Raw genomic sequence first — 20,335 nt, 5'->3', positions numbered from 1 at the left:
TCAATTTCCCAGATAACATTATTATGACTGGAGAGAAACACAATAGAATTTTTAAAATAAAATTTCTGCATGGTGGCAAAATGGATTCATTTTATTTTTCTTTTACTTTTTCTTTCCCACATTTTCATAATAAGCACGAATATCTTTTCATAATAAAATAAAGAATAAACAAAGATGTATACACACGTGCATACACTGAAAAAATATTTTAAACAATAAAAACATCTACTGGAGCTCGGTCTGCAGCTTTTCATCCATTCCCATTGCTTCCTGTGGTAACTGGTCAGACCTCAGCTGCCAAAATGGTGAAGCAGATGGAGAGCAAGTATGCATTTCAGGGAGCCTTGAACAGTGCAGGAGATAAGCTGGTAGTGGTTGACTTCTCTGTTACGTGGTGTGGGCCTTGCAATATGATCAAGCGCTTCTTTCATTCCCTCTCTGAAAAGTATTCCAATGCGGTGTTCCTTGAAGTAGATGTGGATGACTATCAGGATGTTGCTGCAGAGTGTGAAGTGAAATGCATGCCAACCTTGCAGTTTTTTTTAAAAAAGGACAAAAGATGGGTGAGTTTTCTGGAGCTAATAAGGAAAAACTCGAAGCCACCATCAATGAATTCATTTAATCATGTTGACCAGCCATTGGCTCTTGTAATTTTTTTTTTTATTTACAAAAAAAAAAATAAATAGATCAAGTATAGAGACTATAGACTCAACTACCATCTGATTATAAATGACAATAAAATATTAATTCTACTCTTTTTAAAACTGTCTGATGTCTTGACTAGCTTTCAAAATAAATGAAAAGTGGCCAACTAAACAAAACAAAACAAAAAACAAACAAACAAAAAAACCCCCAACTACTGGGTTATTTTGGACCTAAAATTTCCATGTTAATACCATTTTTCATTGAAAGCAGAATCAAGGAAGGTCTTGTGGTAAAATGTAAAATATTACACAGTAGAGGGTTACCTTACTCATTATTAACACTCCAGTATAAAAAGTGTATCTGATTTTTTAGCCTGGCAGACTGAAGAATATTATCCTGAGGGTATGGGGGACATGAATGTGGACAAAAAGGGGCCACATGCTAACCTGACAAGCTCAGGGAAGGCCTGCATGGCTGCCTTGCAAACTCAGAGACCTGAAGTAATCACCAAGGATGGTATGAAATTAAAACTTTTAAACTAAAAGCAGTTCATGGCAGGTTAGAACTTCCCTGACAAAAGTCAATCTTTACCTTATCTGAGCCTGTGCATTGTCTTTTTGCATCTTGATAATATACCTTTGGACTGGCAGGTTAACTCCCCGTTTTTCCAGTTCCCCAGGCCACAACCAATGCGCCAGAGCAGAGACTACAAACCCTCTCATTATTATTTTTATCGTGTTAATTGGACACTATTAACTATCCTGTACCCACTTAATGTAAAATATGTATCATTTTAATTTTTATCCACTCAGATATTTCCCAGCTTTGCTTTCTCCAACTCCCTAATCTACCATTACTTTAATGTAACCCATTAATTCTTGTCTTTTGATTGTAACATATAAAATAAGCTACAAAATTGCCTTTCTCAAGAAGATTTTGCTTTCTGGCAATTGTTGACAGTTTGGCTCAAATAAACTAACAAACATTTTTTACAGATTTCTTACATTACCATATAGGTAGATTTTGATGCAGAAAGGCCCCGTTGAGGGCACAGCTCTCAGGTAATTGCCTGGTAGGAAGTGAAACTTCAAAAGTTTCTAAGATAGAAGAGGTGATTTGCCATATGGGGAGGATTAAAAAGAATGAGGCAGGAGGAAATACCAAAACAAACTCGCTTTATGTTTTGCCTACATCCTATGCTGCAACAAGCACACTTGTTCATATATCTTTGTGCAAGTATCTGATTTTTTTCTTCAGAATATATCCTGGAAGTAAAAATACTATATCAAAGGTTATGGATAATCTAAGACTTTTGATGGCCAATTTCAGGCACATTCTATCTAGATCAGTGGTTCTCAGCCTTCCTAATGCCGCGACCCTTTAATACAGTTCCTCATGTTGTGGTGACCCCCAACCATAAAATTATTTTTGTTGCTACTTCATAACTGTAATTTTGCTACTGTTATGAATCGTAATGTAAATATCTGATATGCAGAATGTATTTTCATTGTTACAAATTGAACATAATTAAAGCATAGTGATTAATCACAAAAACAATATGTAATTATATATGTGTTTTCCGATGGTCTTAGGCGACCCCTGTGAAAGGTCGTTCGACCCCCAAAAGGGTCATGACCCACAGGTTGAGAACTGCTGTTCTAGATGAAAAGCCCTGTTTACTCTGCACCAGGATGAGAGCACCCAGTGATAAGAATTTTTGTGAGACTTCATATAAAAAGGAAAAGCCAGCCACTATTCAGGACCTCTGCTGACTTTTCTGAAAAAGTCCAGCTAGATTATTCTCTGGCAAATGTTAGGATTTTTAGGAAGACTTAAGTAGTTGTGTGGGAAGTGATTTTGAAGTCACTTATTCAGAGGAATAGCTGAAGACATCTTAACATGAACATAAAGCATACCATTACCAGGGCTTAACAATCAGGATCAGATTTTAGCTTGCATGTTCAAGCAGATTTGTTGTTTACAGCAGTTTAATACAACTGTCTGCAGGGGTCAAATTAACTGAAAATTAGCTCTGGAAGGCTAACAGTTTTAATTGTCATTTAATAGACCTATTTCCTAAACTCCTTAATATCCTTTGTTGACTGTGATTGTTAAGGGTCCCATGAGTAAATCTAATTTAAACTGGTGCCCAATTTGGCTGGGATTGAAGAACTACTGGGTGGCAAATGTGGAACAAAACTGTGTAAAATTCCTTTCATCAATTGGTGATTAAAGCATTTGAACTTTAATATTTAAATTTGGCCCATCTGGAATCCTTAAATGAAAGTTTTAACTCTCAGAAAAAAGATTTGAAAGTTTCTGTCTTCCCCTGACGCCTTTAAAAGGCAGTCATCAATTAATAAGTGCGATCATTGGTAAAATAAAATTATTTTTTAAACTGGATTTTAATATGCTCATATCTCAACCTTGGCTTATTGTTTAGGATAAGAAGATACTGGTTATTTGTATAACCCCTGGGAGACCTGTAATGATGGAGGGAAAATAAATGATAATTCTTTAGCCACTCATGCATAGAAGATTACTTTCAATAGGCACATAAATTATCCCTGTGATTCTTCCCTTTGGGGAGACACTTGGAGTCTAGAACAATAACCAGAAAATATGTAATAGATCGATACAGTCTTCTTGCTGTTATTCCTCTCTTCCCTCCTTCTCTATAAGGTCATTCTTGTCTGTTAAAAAGAATCTGGATATATGTTCTTCTGTAACCGACTAAAGGCCCAGTGCACAAAATTTGTGCACGGCTGGGAGGAGGGTCCCCTCAGCCCAGCCTTCACTCTAATCAATCCAGGACCTCTCAGGGGATGTCCAGGGATCGGGCCTAAACCTGCAGTCTGACATCCCTCTCACAATCCTGGACCACTGGCTCCTAACTGCTCACCTGACTGCCTGCCTGATCACCCCTAACTGCCCCCCCGGCCAGCCTGATCACCCCTAACTGCCTCTGCCTGCTGGCCTGATCGTCCCCAACTGCCCCCCCTCCCGCCGGCCTGGTTGCCCCCAACTGCCCCCACGCTGGCCTGGTTGCCCACGCAGCCTGCTGCTCGGTCCTTTGGTCACCCCTCACTAACCCCCCCTGCCAGCCTGGTTGCCCGACACAGCCTGTTCAGTTGTCCTTCAGTTGAGACAATTGCTTAGGCTTTTATATAGATAGATGCTAGGCTCACTGTATTCTGCGTGAGTTTCTCAAATCTTCACAGGAGATTGAGTCCTGCCCCAAAAATCACTGGAGTCTCTCTGAGACATAATTATGGATTATATTATTTTTGTTGTCAGTGACTTAAAAACAGGTTCATTATACGTATGAATCAGAAAGGAGATCCTACAATACACTCCCATCCATGGCCTTAGGATATTCCTCCAACCTTTAAGAAAATGTAGCACTTTGGTTATATCTGAAGTTGAACAATTTTGTCTGCAAATACCTAACACACATGTTTTTACCCCAATAATCTTAGATATAATAATTCAACTGAAAAAGTCACTGTCAGGTGGGAAAACCTTTTGAGAATTGATGCAGTGGTGCAGTTGATAGGGAATTTTTGGACTGGAACCTGGATTCTTTGTCCACCGGAGTTGAAGAATGAATCCACGGACAGAGGGTATTATAGCAAAGGTGGAGATTTATTGAAGAACAAGTGCAGACTCCCACGTGGGGAGAGGGAAAGAATCCCACCGACTTCCTGTTTTCATGGTTTATAAAGGCTGTAGTTCTTGTGTCCTGATAACCCCTCTGATTGGTCAATATTCCCTTTCGAATTGGTTCCTATAGTGACTCCTGAGGCCCTCCTCCCTCTTTGTCCTCCTATTCCTTCTGGGCTTTCTTCCTTCTTTTTTATTTTGTAAAATAGACCTTTTTTTGGCTATTTCCAGTTCCCTTTTCTTATGAAAATATTACCTGTTGCTGCTTCCTTGTCTTATGTAAATGCAGCTGGAAATGTAACTGCACCTGGCTTCCTTGTGTTATGGAAATGTACATCTGTACCCTATGTTTTTTCCATGGACCCCAATTCTAAAAATTCCTTAAATCTGCCTATGTTCCCCTAAAATTCCTGTTTCACAGTCTTCAAAATCTATGGTTAATAAACCATCCTGGGTAATAATAAGATGAGTGATGGAGAAAATAAAAGTATCTAATATGAAAGATGAAATAAGTTTCTAGATGATAACTCACATTTATAAGTACATGTTTGATTTTACTTTTCTAGTTCTGAATGGACTTTACTATAAGCTCATTCACAAAGTGGCAATTATGATTTAAATATAAAACCAATGGAATTTGCTGTCATAAAATTTTTTGCCCTCATATTTGCTGATGAATAGCAGGCTAATCTATAAAGAAGCACATTTTATTTTTACTTTTGTTAATAGAAGATGCAAAAGATAATGATGTAAATCTGAAATAATTAAACATTTCTCAAACTTCTGAAGAAGAACTCATTATAACTCTATGGTTGAGAAATATATTCTGGTTTACTTTTCTGAGGCTCAAAGGCAAAGGCTATGAGCTATGAGCGGGAGCTCTTTGCTCATTTGAAGTAAATTGCTTTGACAGTGCATAAGAGAGAGGAGAGCACAGACATAATTAGGTTCAAAACAAGTGTTTGCAGAATGAGAACAGAAATATTTTTGTGCAGATTTAAAAAATGTGTAAATGAATAATTAGGTTAAAGGTTATGTCTTAGAAAAAATACAAATAAGGATCATCATTTAGTTAGAGCATAAGAAGGAAAGAATATTTGAATATTCACTTGGTAAACACAACTACCTTCTCTGATCATAGCTGAGCATTCAGGGAATTCTGGCATGTGCAGAAGCAGGAACCATTGCTGTATATACTCCTCAGTCCACTCCCAAGGTCACCTACAGTTTTGGGGGGCAGTTCCAAGCCACAGTGAGAACTTTCTCCCTCAACATTTGGGTCTTTCTGCCAGAAGGTATTCTCCAGCCGCAGCACTATACCTTACCTGTGCACTGTGCAGGCCAGAGGCACATGGGGAATCAAGGCAAGTCCCAGAAGCAAACTTCAAACAATGAGGAACCTGAGTTGGTGGGTAAATGTCCCTCAGTGGGACAAATCTAGGATATGAAATGAAGCATTTCAGATGGTCCCGATTTAACTGAGGCACAATTGCTGCCCACAGTGGAGCCTGCTCACTAAACCAACCTACATTTGTTTCCTGCTCTCCTTGTTTGGCTTCTCCAGGGCCACAGGATCAATCTTGCCCACTGCAAGCACATGGGTAGTACTCCTATTACCATCTGCTGAACTGCTCAGTTTGCCCCATCCTGCTGTGTTCTGAGGCAAAGGAGATGGTGCTGGCTGGAAAGTTGGGGCCTGTACTACTCAGTTTGACAGCATGCAGGAGTTGCGCATTTGGACCATGTGAGCCTCAGTGGAACTGTGAATTTTGACCCTGCCCTGCAGTAGCCAGGCATACAGAGAGATTGGAGTGCCAACATACAGTTGAGTTTTTGTGTCTGTGTCTCCTGGCAGGCTTCTGTCCAGGAGACAGAGAGGCATGTGCTGTGTTCTGTGGCTGTCTTATAAGGAAGCAGTTCTGAGCTCCCCAGTTAGTACAGACCGTGCAACTCTAGGAGAAGACAAAGTGCCTACCACTCCTCCTACAGAGGGTACCACCCCTAACAGGAGACAGTTTGAATGACTTCTTTCAGGTCATAGATATCCCCCTGAGTACAGTTCTGTGAAGGAAGGGAGAGCAGCTCAGAGCGAGGATATTCAAAGTGTGAGACCCAAAGAATGTGTGAGACCCAAAGAGGTTCCACTACTGGACTACTAGGAGCTCTGCCCTGCAGAGCTTTGGAAAGGTTGGGGAAGGCAAGGCAGGTTCAGAACCTGACATTGGCTTGCACCAGAAAACCTCTTGGGAGACCCAGGACCTACACACCAAGTGGCCAGCTTCAGACAACATCGGAGCAATATCAAACAAGCTTCACAAACAGCATATCCAAAGGGTGATTACAGCAGGCACAAAAATCATCTGAGCCAAACCTCACTTTTTTTTTGAAATTCACTCTTTAATCGGCAGGCAGGCGTGCCAGGCACTGGTGCCCACATTTCTCATGTTCAAACCTCACTTTTTAAAAAGAAAAACTTTTCTTTAATTTTTATTTTTCTCTCTTTTCATTCATATATGTTATTTCTCTTTCCTTTTTTATTCTATCTATTTTTTACTTTTTTTTATTTTTCTTTTCCTCTTTGTAATTATATATATACTAGGGGCCCGGTGCACGAAATTCGTGCACTGGGTGTGTGTGTGTGTGTGGGGGGGCAGTGTCCCTCAGCCCAGCCTGCCCCCTCTCACATACTGGGAGCCCTCAGGCGTTGACCCCCATCACCCTCCGATCACCTGATCGGCCCCTTGCCCAGGCCTGACGCCTCCGCCAGAGGTGTCAGGCTTGGACAGGGGACGCCCATCTCCCCCCGATCACTGGCTCTGGGTCCCGCCCAGGCCTGAGGCCTCTGGTCCAGGAATCATGCCTGGGCAGGGGACCCCCATCTCCCTCTGATCGCTTGCTCCACCCCCCGCCCAAGCCTGACGCCTCTGACCCAGGCTTCAGGCCTGGGCAAGGGGACCATCATATCTCCCCAATCCCCGGCTCCGCCCCCCACCCAGGCCTGATGCCTCAGCCAGAGGAGTTGACCCTCATCACCCTCCAATCACCAATCACCGGATCGGCCCCTTGACCAGGCCTGAGGCCTCCGGCAGAGGTGTCAGGCCTGGGCAGGGGACCCCCAGCTCCCCGCGGTTGCAGGCTCCGCTCCTGCCCAGGCCTAACGCCTCTGGCCTAGGCATCCGGCCCAGGCAGCGGGGACCTGCAGTGGCAGCGGGGGGCGCCACGATTGTGGGCTTTGCTTTAGGCCCAGGCAAGGGACCCCTAGCTCCTGGGACTGCCAGCTTCGACCTTGCCCAGCTCCCATCGCTGGCTCCACCCCTACTTCCTGCTATCACTGGCCAGGGCGGCAAAGGCGCCTGATTCTCCGATCATGGCTGGGGGGCAGGGCAAAGGCGGCCCCGGGGCCGCCTTTGCCCTGCCCCCCAGCTCTTAGCTCCCCCCTGGATTTCAGATCACTGTCAGTGGCAGGGGGCTTCTTCCTGCTTTCCCTTTCACCTCCCTGCATTGTGCCTACATATGCAAATTACCCGCCATCTTGTTGGCTTTTAACTGCCAATCTTAGTTGGCAGTTAATTTGCATATAGCCCTGATTAGCCAATGAAAATGGTATCGCCGTACGCCAATTACCATTTTTCTCTTTTATTAGTGTAGATATATATATATATACATATATATGTATATATGTATATATATATATATATACACACACATTACATTTTATATTTTATATATATTTACTTTATATAAACTAAATATATATATTTATTTCACCATTTTTTCCTTTCATTATCTTTTCAATTTCTTTTTTTCTCAAATTTTTTTGTCTCTTGTCTTTTATTATTCTTTTTTGTCTCTTTTTTTCTGTTCTTATAATTTTTTTTTCTGTGTTGTTTGTTTATTTTTTGTGTGATCTTTTTGGTTTGTGTTTATTTTTATTCTGTAAGTGTCTGTAAAGTAATCTGCATGACATGGTCAGGGTAAAGCCTCTCAATCGATCAGCCATAGGGTCAAGCCCACTAAAAGAATGGGACAATAGCAATTGAGACCCACATAATGTACACAAGGGACATTCCTAGATCACCCAGCTCAGGAGGTCAAGGAGAATGCCCCACTGGGTCTTACAGGAAACCTACTACAGAAGACCATCCAAATAAGACTGGGAGTTATAGCAGTTCTAATATATATATACAAAGAGATAGCCAAAATGGGGAGACAAAGAAACAGACCCCAAATAAAAGAACTGGAGGACTCTCCAGAGAAAATAATAAAATAAAACATAGACAAGCAATTTATCAGAAACAGAGGTCAAAGTAATGATTATAAAGAGGATCTAACTCATGAAAAATGACATAGAAACCATGCATAGGAACCAGCTGAAAATAAAGGATACACTATCTGACATCAAGAATACATTGGAAGGAATTAAAAGTAGGTTGGGTGAAGCAGTGACTTGAAAGACAAGGTAGAAAAAAAGAAAAACACCAAAAAACCACACGCAGAATCAGAAGCAAAAGGAATTAAAAAGAATTAGGAACTCTAAATGTAAGAATATCTGCATCAAGGGATTTCAGAAAAAGAGGAAACTGAGCAAGGGATAGAGAACCTGTTTGAAAGGATAATGACAGAAAAATTCCCTAAACTGGTATAGAAAAAATTCACACAAATGCAGGAAGCACAGAGAGTCCCAATCAAGATGAAACCAAAGAGACCCACACAAAAACACATCATAATTAAAATGGTAAACATTAAAGATAAAGAGAGAATTGAAAGGCAGCAAGAGAGAGAAAATGTTACCTACAAGGGAGTTCCCATAAGGCTGTCAGCTTATTTCTTAACTGAAACACTATAGGCCAGAAGGGAATGGCATAAAGTATCTAAAGCAGGGGTGGGCAAACTTTTTGACTCGAGGGCCACATGGGTTCTTAAACTGGACGGGAGGGCCAGAAAAAAAGCATGGATGGAGTGTTTGTGTGAACTAATATAAATTCAAAGTAAACATCATTACATAAAAGGGTACAGTCTTTTTTTTCAATAGTTTTATTCATTTCAAACCTGCCGGATCCAGCCCATGGGCCATAGTTTGCCCACAGCTGATATAAAGTAATGAAATGCTATGATCTGAAACCAAGACTATTCTATCCAGCAAGCTATCATTTAAAATTGAAGGTGAAATAAAGAGCTTCCCAGAAAAAAAGGCTAATGGAATTCATTACCACCAAACAAGCATTGCAAGAAATGTTAAAGGAACTACTATAGGAAGAAAAAAGAGAGAGAGAAGAACATAGGCATAAATAATAAAAATAGCAATAAATCAGTACCTATCAATAACCCTTAAGATAAATAGATTATATGATTCCATCAAAAAACATAGGGAAGCTAAATTAATAAGAAAACATGGTCAATATATATGCTCTCCTCAAGAGACCCTCAGAATATAACATTCAAATAGGCTGAAAGGGAACGAAAGGGAAAAAAATATTCCATCAAATGGAAATGAAAAAAAAAAAAGCTGGATAGCAATACTTATATCTGACAAAATAGACTTCAAAACAAAGACCATAATAAGAAATAAAGAAGAACATTATGTAATATTAAGGGATCACTCCAACAAGACGCTATTTCTCTAGTAAATATAAATTTACCAATTATAGGAATATATCCTATCTAATAAAAGACAAAAAAGGTAATTAACCATACCTCCACTACGCTTCCCATTGGATAATCAGGGTGATATGCAAATTAACTGCCAAGAAAGAATAGTGTATTGTTTTTGTCTGGAAGATCTAGCAAGTGATGTCAATGGGGTGTTCAAGTCCCCTACTATGACTGTATTGCTGTTGATCTCTTCCCTAAAGTCCATCAAGATATCCTATCTAATAAAAGAGTAACATGGTAATTAGTGTACGTCCGCTACCCTTCCCATTGGCTAATCAACGAGATATGCAAATTAACTGCCAGCTAAGATGGCAGCCAGTAGCCAGGGAGCTTGAAGCTAACATGAGGCTTGCTTGCTTCAGTGACGGAGGAAACCAACGTTCCCTGCCTGCCTTGCCGGCCTCTGAGCTTGCAGTTTGAAACATTGTTACAAATATGGAAGCAAAACAAAACCCCAGAAACCTGCATTCAGCCCGCTGGGATCTCAGACGTGCAGTTGATACAGTGTTTCGATTAAAGAACCCAAACAAACCAGATACGTGCTTTCAGCAGCAGAGGCCTCAGAGCTGGAGCCAGAGCTAAAGCTGGCCCAGAATAAAAAAGAAAAAGAAAACAAGGAGCAGTTGGGAACTTCAGTCACCCACCAGCCTGAAAACTGTCCTCAGCCCTTCACCCAGACTGTCCAGGCACCCCAATGGGGACTCCTACCCTGAAGAGTGTGTGACCAGCTGAAAACAGCCATCATCCCCTCACCCAGGCTGGCCAGGCACCCCAGTGGGGACCCCCACCCTGAAGGGTGTGTGACCAGCTGCAAACAGCCATCATCCCCTCACCCAGGCTGGCCAGGCACTCCAGTGGGTACCCCCACCCTGATCCAGGACAACCTTCAGGGCAAACCAGATAGCCCCACCCATGTACCAGGCCTCTATCCTATATAGTAAAAGGGTAATATGCCTCCCAGCACCGGGATCAGCGGAGCCACAATGCCTCCCAGCACCTGGATCAGCGGAGCTGAGAGGCCTCTCAGCACCAGGATTAGTGTGACAGGGGGCAGCGCCCAAACTGCCTGATCGCCCTGCGGCTCTGTGTGTGACAGGGGCCGGTGCCACAACCTCCCTATCTGCCCTGCTCTGTTCGTGACAGGGGAAGGCGCCCCAACCCCCTGATCAGCCGTGCTATGTGCCTGATAGGGGGGAGCTCCCCAACCCCCTGATTGCCCTGTGGCTCTGTGTGTGACAGGTTGCGGCGCCCCAACCACCCCCATCCCCACGGGCCCTGCTCTGTGTGAGACGGGGTAGAGCCATAATATCCCCATCGGCTCTGCCCTGAGTATGAGAGTGGCGGTGCCCCAACCCCCTGATGGGCCCTGCTCTGTGCATGACAGGGGGTGGCACCACAACCTCCCCATCGACCCTGCCTTGAATGTGACAGGGGGCGGTGCCCCAACCCTCCGATCGGCCCTACACTGAGCGTGACTGAGGGTGGCATTGCAACCTCCCGATCCGCCCTGCTCTGTGTATGACAAGAGGTGGCGCCCCAACTCCCCAATCAGCCCTGCTCTGAGCCCGACCAGGGGCTGCACCTAGGGATTGGGCCTGCCCCTCTGCCACCTGGGAGCAGGCCTAAGCCAGCAGGTCATTATCTCCCGAGGGGTCCCAGACTGCGAGAGGGCACAGGCCGGGCTGAGGGACCACCCTCCTCCCCCCCTCCCCCTGAGTGCACAAATTTTTATATATGTATGTATGTATACATACTAGTAGCCCGGTGCACAACAATTTTTGCATGGGCAGGGAGATGGTCCCTTAGCCCAACTTGTGCCTTCTCACAGTCTGGAACCCCTCGGGAGATAATCACCTGCTGGTTAGGCCCACTCCCCTGGTGGCAGTGGGCATGCCCAATCCTGTGGTGTCTTTCCCTGTCTTCCCCAGTCTCAGATGGCAGGCCTGGATCCCAAGCTGGGGTGGGCGGTGGCTCAGGATCGTGCTGAGATCCCTGTGGATGTTCAGGCTCTGAAAGCGTAGTTTCTCTTTCTTGATTTTGTTTTTACTTCTTGAAATTGAAATGTGTTAAAAATATCTTATCTGCCCTGACCAGTTTGGCTCGGTGGATAGAGCGTCAGCCTACGGACTGAAGGGTCCCAGGTTCAATTCCGGTCAAGGGCATATACCTTGGTTGCGGGCACATCCCCAGTGGGGGGTGTGCAGGAGGCAGCTGATTGATGTTTCTCTCTCATCGATGTTTCTAACTCTCTATCCTTCTCCCTTCCTCTCTGTAAAAAATCAATAAAATATGTTTTAAAAATAAATAAATAAAAATAAAAATATCCTATCTAATAAAAGACACAAAGGGTAATTAACCATACCTCCACTACACTTCCCATTGGCTAATCAGGGTGATATGCAAATTAACTGCCAAGAAAGATGGCAGTTAACTGCCAACAAAGATGGTGGTTAATTTGCATACATAGGCACAATGATGGGAGGCGAGAGGGGAAGGACAGTGATGGTGATCAGAAACCCAGGCTGCAGGCAAGAGCCGGGAGGCAGGGCAAAGGAGGCGGGCCACCTTTGCCCTGCCTCCAGGCCTTGGATCAGAGAACCGGGACCACCTTTGCCCGCCCCTATCTTGTGATTGGAGAAGACCAAGGGGGCCAGGGTAGAGATGTGCGCCTCTTCTCTGGCCCCCCCTGCCCAGAATTGGCGACCGGGCAAGCAAGGGCCACCCCAACCTGTGAAGTTTCGCACAAAGGTGGGGAGGCCAGGTTCAGGTGGGTTTTTCAGGCCCAGGGAAGGTGCCTTCGCTCTCTGCACAGAGATGGTGGCCAAGGGGCCCTCTGGAGACATGTGGTGACTGAACCCAAGCCAGGCCGGAGTCCTGCTCGCGCTGAGAGGCAAGTAACTGGGCACCATGCCCCAAATGCATGGGGAGCACCAGTGGCCTCGTCTCTCCTGCCCTGGAAGGTGGAAGGCCTGGCGGGATTCACAGGTAAAATGCAGACACTGATGGGTCCCAGACCCCTTTTCTTTGCACACACACCCACCCCTCACCACCCATCATTCTGTGAGGATAAGGTTCCTGAGCCCAGATCCAAGGACTACAAAGGGAACAATTCTCCCTGTGAGAACATGCGGGCAGGTGCCTCCTGACAAGGTGGCCAAGTTTGACAAACAGAGCCTCCTGGGGTGGGGAAAGCAGAGTGCCGTGGAGCAGCGCCTGCCCCCGGGGTAGCTGGGAGCCTGCGCTATCCTGGGGGCAGGTGGCCACCATGGCTCCCTGCTGGCCCCAACAGCTGAGTGGCGGCCCCTGCGTGTCCAGTGCACCTAGGCCTCGCTGACCTCGTGACCCCCAGAGCACGCACCCGCCTCCTGGTCCTAATTGCCTCTCCCCTCTCAACACACACACACATGCATCTGCAAAGGCGGGAACAAGGCCCAGGTGGCCGCGTCCATGCCCTTGCTGGTGAAAGGCACACTCCAAGTGGCTGGCTGTGTAAGGGGCAGTGGACACACATGCAACTCGCTCACTCTCTCCCTGGAAAATCCGGGGGGCACCTCGGCTCCTGCAAGGTGCAGAGTTAAAAATCGAACCGTTTATTCTCTCCTAACTTTTCTCTGGTTTCTTTGGTCACTCACTGTGACTGCCCCCACTGTGCTGAGTGGGCCCTGGGGGCTCCTCAGCCAGACCACAAATCTCCAAATCAAACACTCGCTTTCAGAAAGCTGGGTTTCTCTCAACGAACCCCGCAACCTAAAAGGTTGCCCCTCCGTGAAAAGCTAGAGGCCTGGTGCACAAAAATTTGCACCAGGGGGGGGGGAGGGGGTCCCTCAGCCCGGCCTGTGCCCTCTCGCAGTCTGGGACCCCTTGGGAGATAACGAACTGCTGGCTTAGGCCTGCTCCCGGGTGGCAGAGGGCAGGCCCAATCCCTAGGTGCAGCCCCTGGTCGGGCTCAGAGCAGGGCCGATTGGGGATTTGGGGTGCCGCCCCCTGTCATGCACAAAGCAGGGTGGATCGGGAGGTTGCGATGCCACCCTCAGTCATGCTCAGGGTAGGGCCGATTGGGGGATTGGGGCACCTCCCCCTGTCACACTCAAGGCAGGGCCAATGGGGAGGTTGTGGCGCCACCCCCTGTCACGCACAGAGCAGGGCCAATCAGGGGGTTGGGGCGCTGCCCCCTGTCATGCACAGAGCAGGGCCCGTCAGTTGGGTTGGGGCTCCGTACCCTGTCATGCACTGAGCAGGGCCCATCAGGGGGTTTGGGAGCTCCCCCCATCACTCAAAGAGTAGGGCAGATAGGGGAGTTGGGGCACCGCACCCTGTCACACACAGAGCAGGGCCAATCAGGGGGTTGGGGCGCCGCAACTCTCACACTCAGGGCAGGGCCTATGGGGAGGTTATGGCTCTACCCCATCACACACAGAGCAGGGCCCATGGGGGTGGGGGGGTTGGGGTGACACCCTCTATCACACACAAAGCAGGACCGATCAGGGAGTTGGGGCACAGCCACTCTCACACTCAGGGCAGGGAGGATGGGGATGTTATGGCTCTACCCCGTCGCACACAGAGCAGGACCCATGGTGTGGGGGGGTTGGGGAGCTGCACCCAGTCACACACAGAGCCACAGGGCGATCAGGGGGTTGGGGAACTCCCCCCTATCAGGCAACAGAGCAAGGCTGATCAGGGGATTGGGGCGCCTTCCCCTGTCAGGAACAGAGCACGGTGGATAGGGAGGTTGTGGCCCCACCCCCTGTCACACACAGAGCCTCAGGGCGATCAGGGGTTTGGGCGCTGCCCCCTTTCACACTGATTCCGGTGCCAGGAGCCTTCTCAGCTCCACTGATCCCAGTGCTGGGAGGCCTCGTGTCTCCGCTGATCCCAGTGCTGGGAGGCATATTACCCTTTTACTATAGAGGATAGAGGCCTGGTGCACGGTTGGGGGCCGGCTGGTTTGCCCTGAAGGGTGTCCTGGATCGGGGTGGGGGTCCCTACTGGGGTGCCTGGCCAGCCTGGATGAGGGGATGATGGCTGTTTGCAGCTGGTCACACACCCTTCAGGGTGGGGGTCCCCACTGGGGTGCCTGGCCAGTCTGGGTGAGGGGCTGAGGGCTGTTTTCAGGCTGGCAGGTGACTGAAGCTCCCAAACACTCCTTTTTTTCATTCTGGGCCAGCTTTAGCTCTGGCTCCAGCTCTGAGGCCTCTGATGCTGAAAGCAGGTATCTGGTTTGTTTGGGTTCTAGAATCGAAACACTGTATCAACTCCAACTCTGAGATACCAGTGGGCTGAAAGCAGGTTTCTGGGGTTTTGTTTTGCTTCTATATTTGTAACAATGTTTCAAACTGCAAGCTCAGAGGCCAGCAAGGAGGGTGGGGAACGTTGGTTTCCTCCATTCCTCAAGCAAGCAAGCCTCATGTTAGCTTCAAGCTGCCTGGCTGCCGGCTGCCATCTTTGCTGGCAGTTAATTTGCATATCTCATTGATTAGCCAATGGGAAGGGTAGTGGACGTACACTAATTACCATGTTACTCTTTTATTAGATAGGATATGTACTAGAGGCCCAGTGCACAAACATTTGTGCACTCGGGGGGAGGGGGGGGGGTTCCTCAGCCCGGCCTGTGCCCTCTCACGGTCAGGGACCCCTTGGGAGATAACGACCTGCTGGCTTGGGCCTGCTCCCCAGTGGCAGAGGGCAGGCCCAATCCTTAGGTGCCTGCCCCACAGCCCGTGGTCGGGCTCAGAGTAGGGATGATTGGGGAGTTGGGGCGGCACCCCCTGTCATGCACAGAGCAGGGCAGAACTGGAGGTTGCGATGCCACCCTCAGTCACGCTCAGGGTAGGGCCGATTGGGGGGTTGGGGCACCGCCCCCTGTCACACTCAAGGCAGGGTCGATGGGGAGGTTGCAGGGCCACCCCCTGTCATGCACAGAGGAGGGCCAATCAGGGGGTTGGTGCGCTGCCCCCTGTCACTCACAGAGCAGGTCCCATCCGGGGGGTTGGGGCTCCGTACCCTGTCACGCACAGAGCAGGGTTGATCAGGGGGTTGGGGAGCTCCCCCATGTCACTCACAGAGTAGGCCCGATAGGGGAGTTGGGGCACCGCCCCCTTTCACACACAGAGCAGGGAAGATCAGGGGGTTAGGGGGCCGTACCCTGTCACACTCAGGGCAGGGCCAATGGGGATGTTATGGCTCTACCCCATCACACACAGAGCAGGGCCCATGGGGGGCGGTAGGGGTGCCACCCTCTATCACACACAAAGCAGGGCTTATCAGGGGTTTGTGGCACCGCCACTGTCACACACAGAGCAGGGCCGATCAGGGTGTTGGGGCGCCGCACGCTGTCACATACAGAGCCCCAGGGCGATCAAGGGTTTGGGGAGCTCCCCTGTATCAGGCACAAAGCAGGGCTGATCGGGGGTTGGGGTGCCTTCCCCTGTCACGAACAGAGCAGGGCCGATAGGGAGGTTGTGGCCCGGCCCCCTGTCACACACAGAGCCGCAGGGCGATCAGGGGGTTTGGGCACTGCCCCCTGTCATGCTGATCCCAGTGCCAGGAGGCCTCGCTGCTCTGCTGATCCTGGTGCTGGGAGGCATATTACCCTTTTAATATATAGGATAGTGGCCCAGTGCACGGGTGGGGGCAGGCTGATTGCCCTGAAGGGTGTCCTGGATCAGGGTGGGGGTCCCCACTGGGTGCCTGGACAGCCTGGATGAGGGGATGATGGCTGTTTGCAGCTGGTCACACCCCCTTCAGGGTGGGGGTCCCCACTGGGGTGCCTGGCCAGTATGGGTGAGGGGCTGAGGGCTGTTTTCAGTCAACTCCAGCTCTGAGATCCTGCTGGCTGAAAGCAGGTTTCTGGAGTTTTGTTTTGCTTCTATATTTGTAACAATGTTTCAAACTGCAAGCTCAGGGGCCAGCAGCGGCAGGCGGGGAACATTACTTCCTCCGTCACTGAAGCAAGCAAGCCTCACGTTCACTTCAAGCTGCCTGGCTGCCGGCTGCCATCTTGGCTGGCAGTTAATTTGCATATCGCCCTGATTAGCCAATGGGAAGGGTAGAAGAGGTACAGCTAATTACCGTGTTTCTCTTTTATTAGATAGGATATATATATATACATATATACATATATATATATATATATATATATATATATATATATATATATATCTTGATGGACTTTACGGAAGAGATCAACGGCAATACAGTCATAGTAGGGGACTTGAACTATCCATTGACATCAGTTGCTAGATATTCCAGACAAAAACAATACACTATTCCAGATGGATTTAATTGACATTTACTGAACATTTCATCTCAAAGCAAAAGAATATACATTCTTCTCAAGTGCATGTGGAACATTCTAAAAAGATAGATCATATGTTAGGACACAAAATAAGTCTTGACAAATTCAAGATCACTGAAATCATATCAAGCATCTCTCAAATCACAATGAGATGAAACTAGAAATCAACTACAATGAAAACACTGAAAAATCATTCCATCACATGGAGGCTAAACAGTTTGTCATTAAACAATGAATGGGTTGCCAATGAGATCAAGGAAGAAATGAAAAATTACCTGTAAACAAATGAAAATGAGCACATAAAAAACAAAAATCTATGTGACACAGCAAAATCAGTCCTGAGTGGGTAGTTCATAGCATTACAGCTCTACATGAAGAAGCAAGCAAAATCTCGAATAAACAAACTAACCCTAAACTTCAAAGAACTAGAAAAAGAGCAACATTAAAATCCCAGAGTAAGTAAAAGTAAGGAAATAGTAATGTTCAGATTGTAAATAAATAAATGCAGAGAGTAAAAACAATACAAAACATCAATGAAATCAAGAGTTGGTTTGTTTTTTTTATTGCTTAAAGTATTTCAAAGAGTATTACATATGTCTCAGACTCATCAAGAAATAAAAAGAGATCACTGACTGGTGTGACTTAGTTGTTTGAGAGTTTGATTTGTGATCAGGGCACTTGTTCAGGTGTGGGTCTCTATCCCCAGTGGGGGTTGTGTAGGAGACAGCTGATCAATATTTCTCTCTCATTGATGTCTCTCTTTCCCTTGCTCTTCCTTTTTCTATAAAAAACCAATTAATATTTTTTAAAAGAAATAAAGAGAGGGGACCCAAATAAATAAAACCAGAAATGAAAGAGGCAAAGTAGCACTGGCATCACAGAAATACAAAGGATTGCAAGAAAATACAATGAACAACTATATGTGAATAAATTGGACAATCTGGGAGAAATGGACAAATTCTTAGAAACATACAGTCTTCCACAACTCAATAAGGAAAAATCAGAAAACCTGAATAGACTGATAACAACTAATGAAATTGAAGCAGTAATAATGATAATAATAATAATAAAACTCTAAGCAAACTGAAGCCCCATTCTGAAGGGCTTCACAGGGGAGTTTTACCAAACATTCATAGAAGAACTAACACCTATATTCCTCCAACTATTCCAAAAAAATTCAAAAAGAGAATAACTCCAAGCTTCTTCTTTTTCCTCCTCCTTCTCCTCTTCCTTCTCATCCTTTTTCTTCTTCTTTTTCTTCTTCTTCAGGCCAGAATTACCCTAATTCCAAAACCAAATAAAGACATTACAAAGAGAAAATTATAGGCCTATATTCCTGATGAATGTACATGCTAAAAATCTTCAACAAAATATTAGAAAATTGGATCCAGCAATACATTAAAATGATCAGACACCAGGACCAAGTGGGATTTATTCTGGGGATGCAAGATTGGTACAATACTCACACATCAATAAATGTGTTACTTCACATAAACAAAATGAAAGATGAAAGTGACATGATCATATTAATAGACACAGAAAATGCATTCAATAAAATCTAGCACCCATTTATGACAAAAATGCTCAGTAAAATGGAAATAGAGGGATCATATGTTAGCATAATAAAGGCCAAATATGAAAAACCTGCAGCCAACATCGAGCCCAATGGGCAAACACTAAAAGCGCTTCTCTTAAAAACAGGAATAAGATCAGGATGTCTGCTTTCACCATGCTTATTTAACACTAGAGCCCCGGCACATGAAATTCATGTGTGGGTATGGTCCCTAGGCCTGGACTGAGATCAAGGCCATCTTCCCCAGCTGCTGGCAGCCAACCCTGCCACCTGCCACCACCCATCTCCAGTTCCCCATTCACCATCGGGCAATTGGAGCCTGCTGGCCAGGGGGAAGGGATCAAGAAGTTGGCTGGCAGGCCCTGATCAGGCGATTGGGGACTGTGAGCTGGGGTCAGCTCCTGCATTGAGTGTCTGCCCCTTGGTAGTCAGTGTGCGTTATAGTGACCAGTCGTTCTGCTGTTCGGTCCATTTGCATATTACCCTTTTATTATATAGGATATGCATAGCCCATGGACATGGGCAATACAGTAGTGAAGACCTGGGGGTGAATGGGTAGGGGCAAGAGGAAGGGAAGTAAGGGGGGGAAATGGGAGATATCTGTAATACTATCAACAATAAAAATATATTTTAAAAAAAGATACTCATCACATTTCTAATCCCATGTTTATTGTCTCTTTCCCATTATTTAAGCTTCAAGAAGGTAGAAACACAATCTTGTTTCTTTATGTGTTCCTAGCACCAAGGACAGCGCCTCACACGTAATAATTATTTGTTGAAAGAGAATGAATGAATAAGAACAAGTTTCTTTTTCTGGGTAACTCTTATTCACCTATCAAGGACCAAGGCCAGATGTTATATCCTCCAGGTTGGGTTACAGTAAAATCTGATACATCTTTGGATTCCTAGGACCTAGTTTGGAACTTGATACATGATTCATGTACCATAGATATTTGTCAAATAATAATAGTCAAACTGCAGCGGGAAGGCTGGGGAGGATTGGGGGGCAGGAGGTAGGGGGGTAAGAGATCAACTAAAGGACTTGTATGCATGCATATAAGCATAACCAATGGACATAAGACACTGGGGGATAGGGGAGGCTGGGGGACTGTCTAGGGCGGGGGGATAAAATGGACACATATGTAATACCCTTTGTAATACTTTAAGCAATAAAAAAAAAAAGAAAAAAAAATAATAAACTCTTGGCCAGGGGTTGATAATTGTTGAAACTGAGTGATAGGTATATGACTAGGGTTCATTAAACTGTTCTTTCTCCTTTCATCTATATTTTTAAATTTTCCATAATACAAAGTGAAAACATTTATATTCACCTAAAGTCAAGCGAAAGTGTAGTCAAAGATGATCTTGAGGTTTCTGGCTGAAGCAAACCAGTAGATGGTGGTGCAGTTCACTGGGGTGGATGAAGTGGAGCTGCATCCAGACTCGAATACGCATATGCATGGGCTAGCTTTGAGAGGATTCTTTTCACCCCAGTGAAAGTTCTTCGA

The 20,335-nt window shown here is 46.0% G+C and overlaps 1 pseudogene across 1 annotated transcript; it reads left to right on the top strand.

Annotated features, from left to right (window-relative positions):
* The first annotated feature begins 302 nt into the window (after positions 1–302).
* Positions 303–622, top strand: LOC308514663 (thioredoxin-like; annotated as a pseudogene). The gene has a single exon. The product of its transcript is annotated as a thioredoxin-like (transcript).
* The last annotated feature ends 19,713 nt before the right edge of the window (positions 623–20,335 follow it).

Source organism: Myotis nattereri (genome assembly GCF_964212035.1).
Source record: "Myotis nattereri genome assembly, chromosome: 2".
Classification (NCBI taxonomy): domain Eukaryota; kingdom Metazoa; phylum Chordata; class Mammalia; order Chiroptera; family Vespertilionidae; genus Myotis; species Myotis nattereri.
Note: the sequence above shows the minus strand (reverse complement) of the source record. Positions and strands in the feature narration are given on the sequence as shown.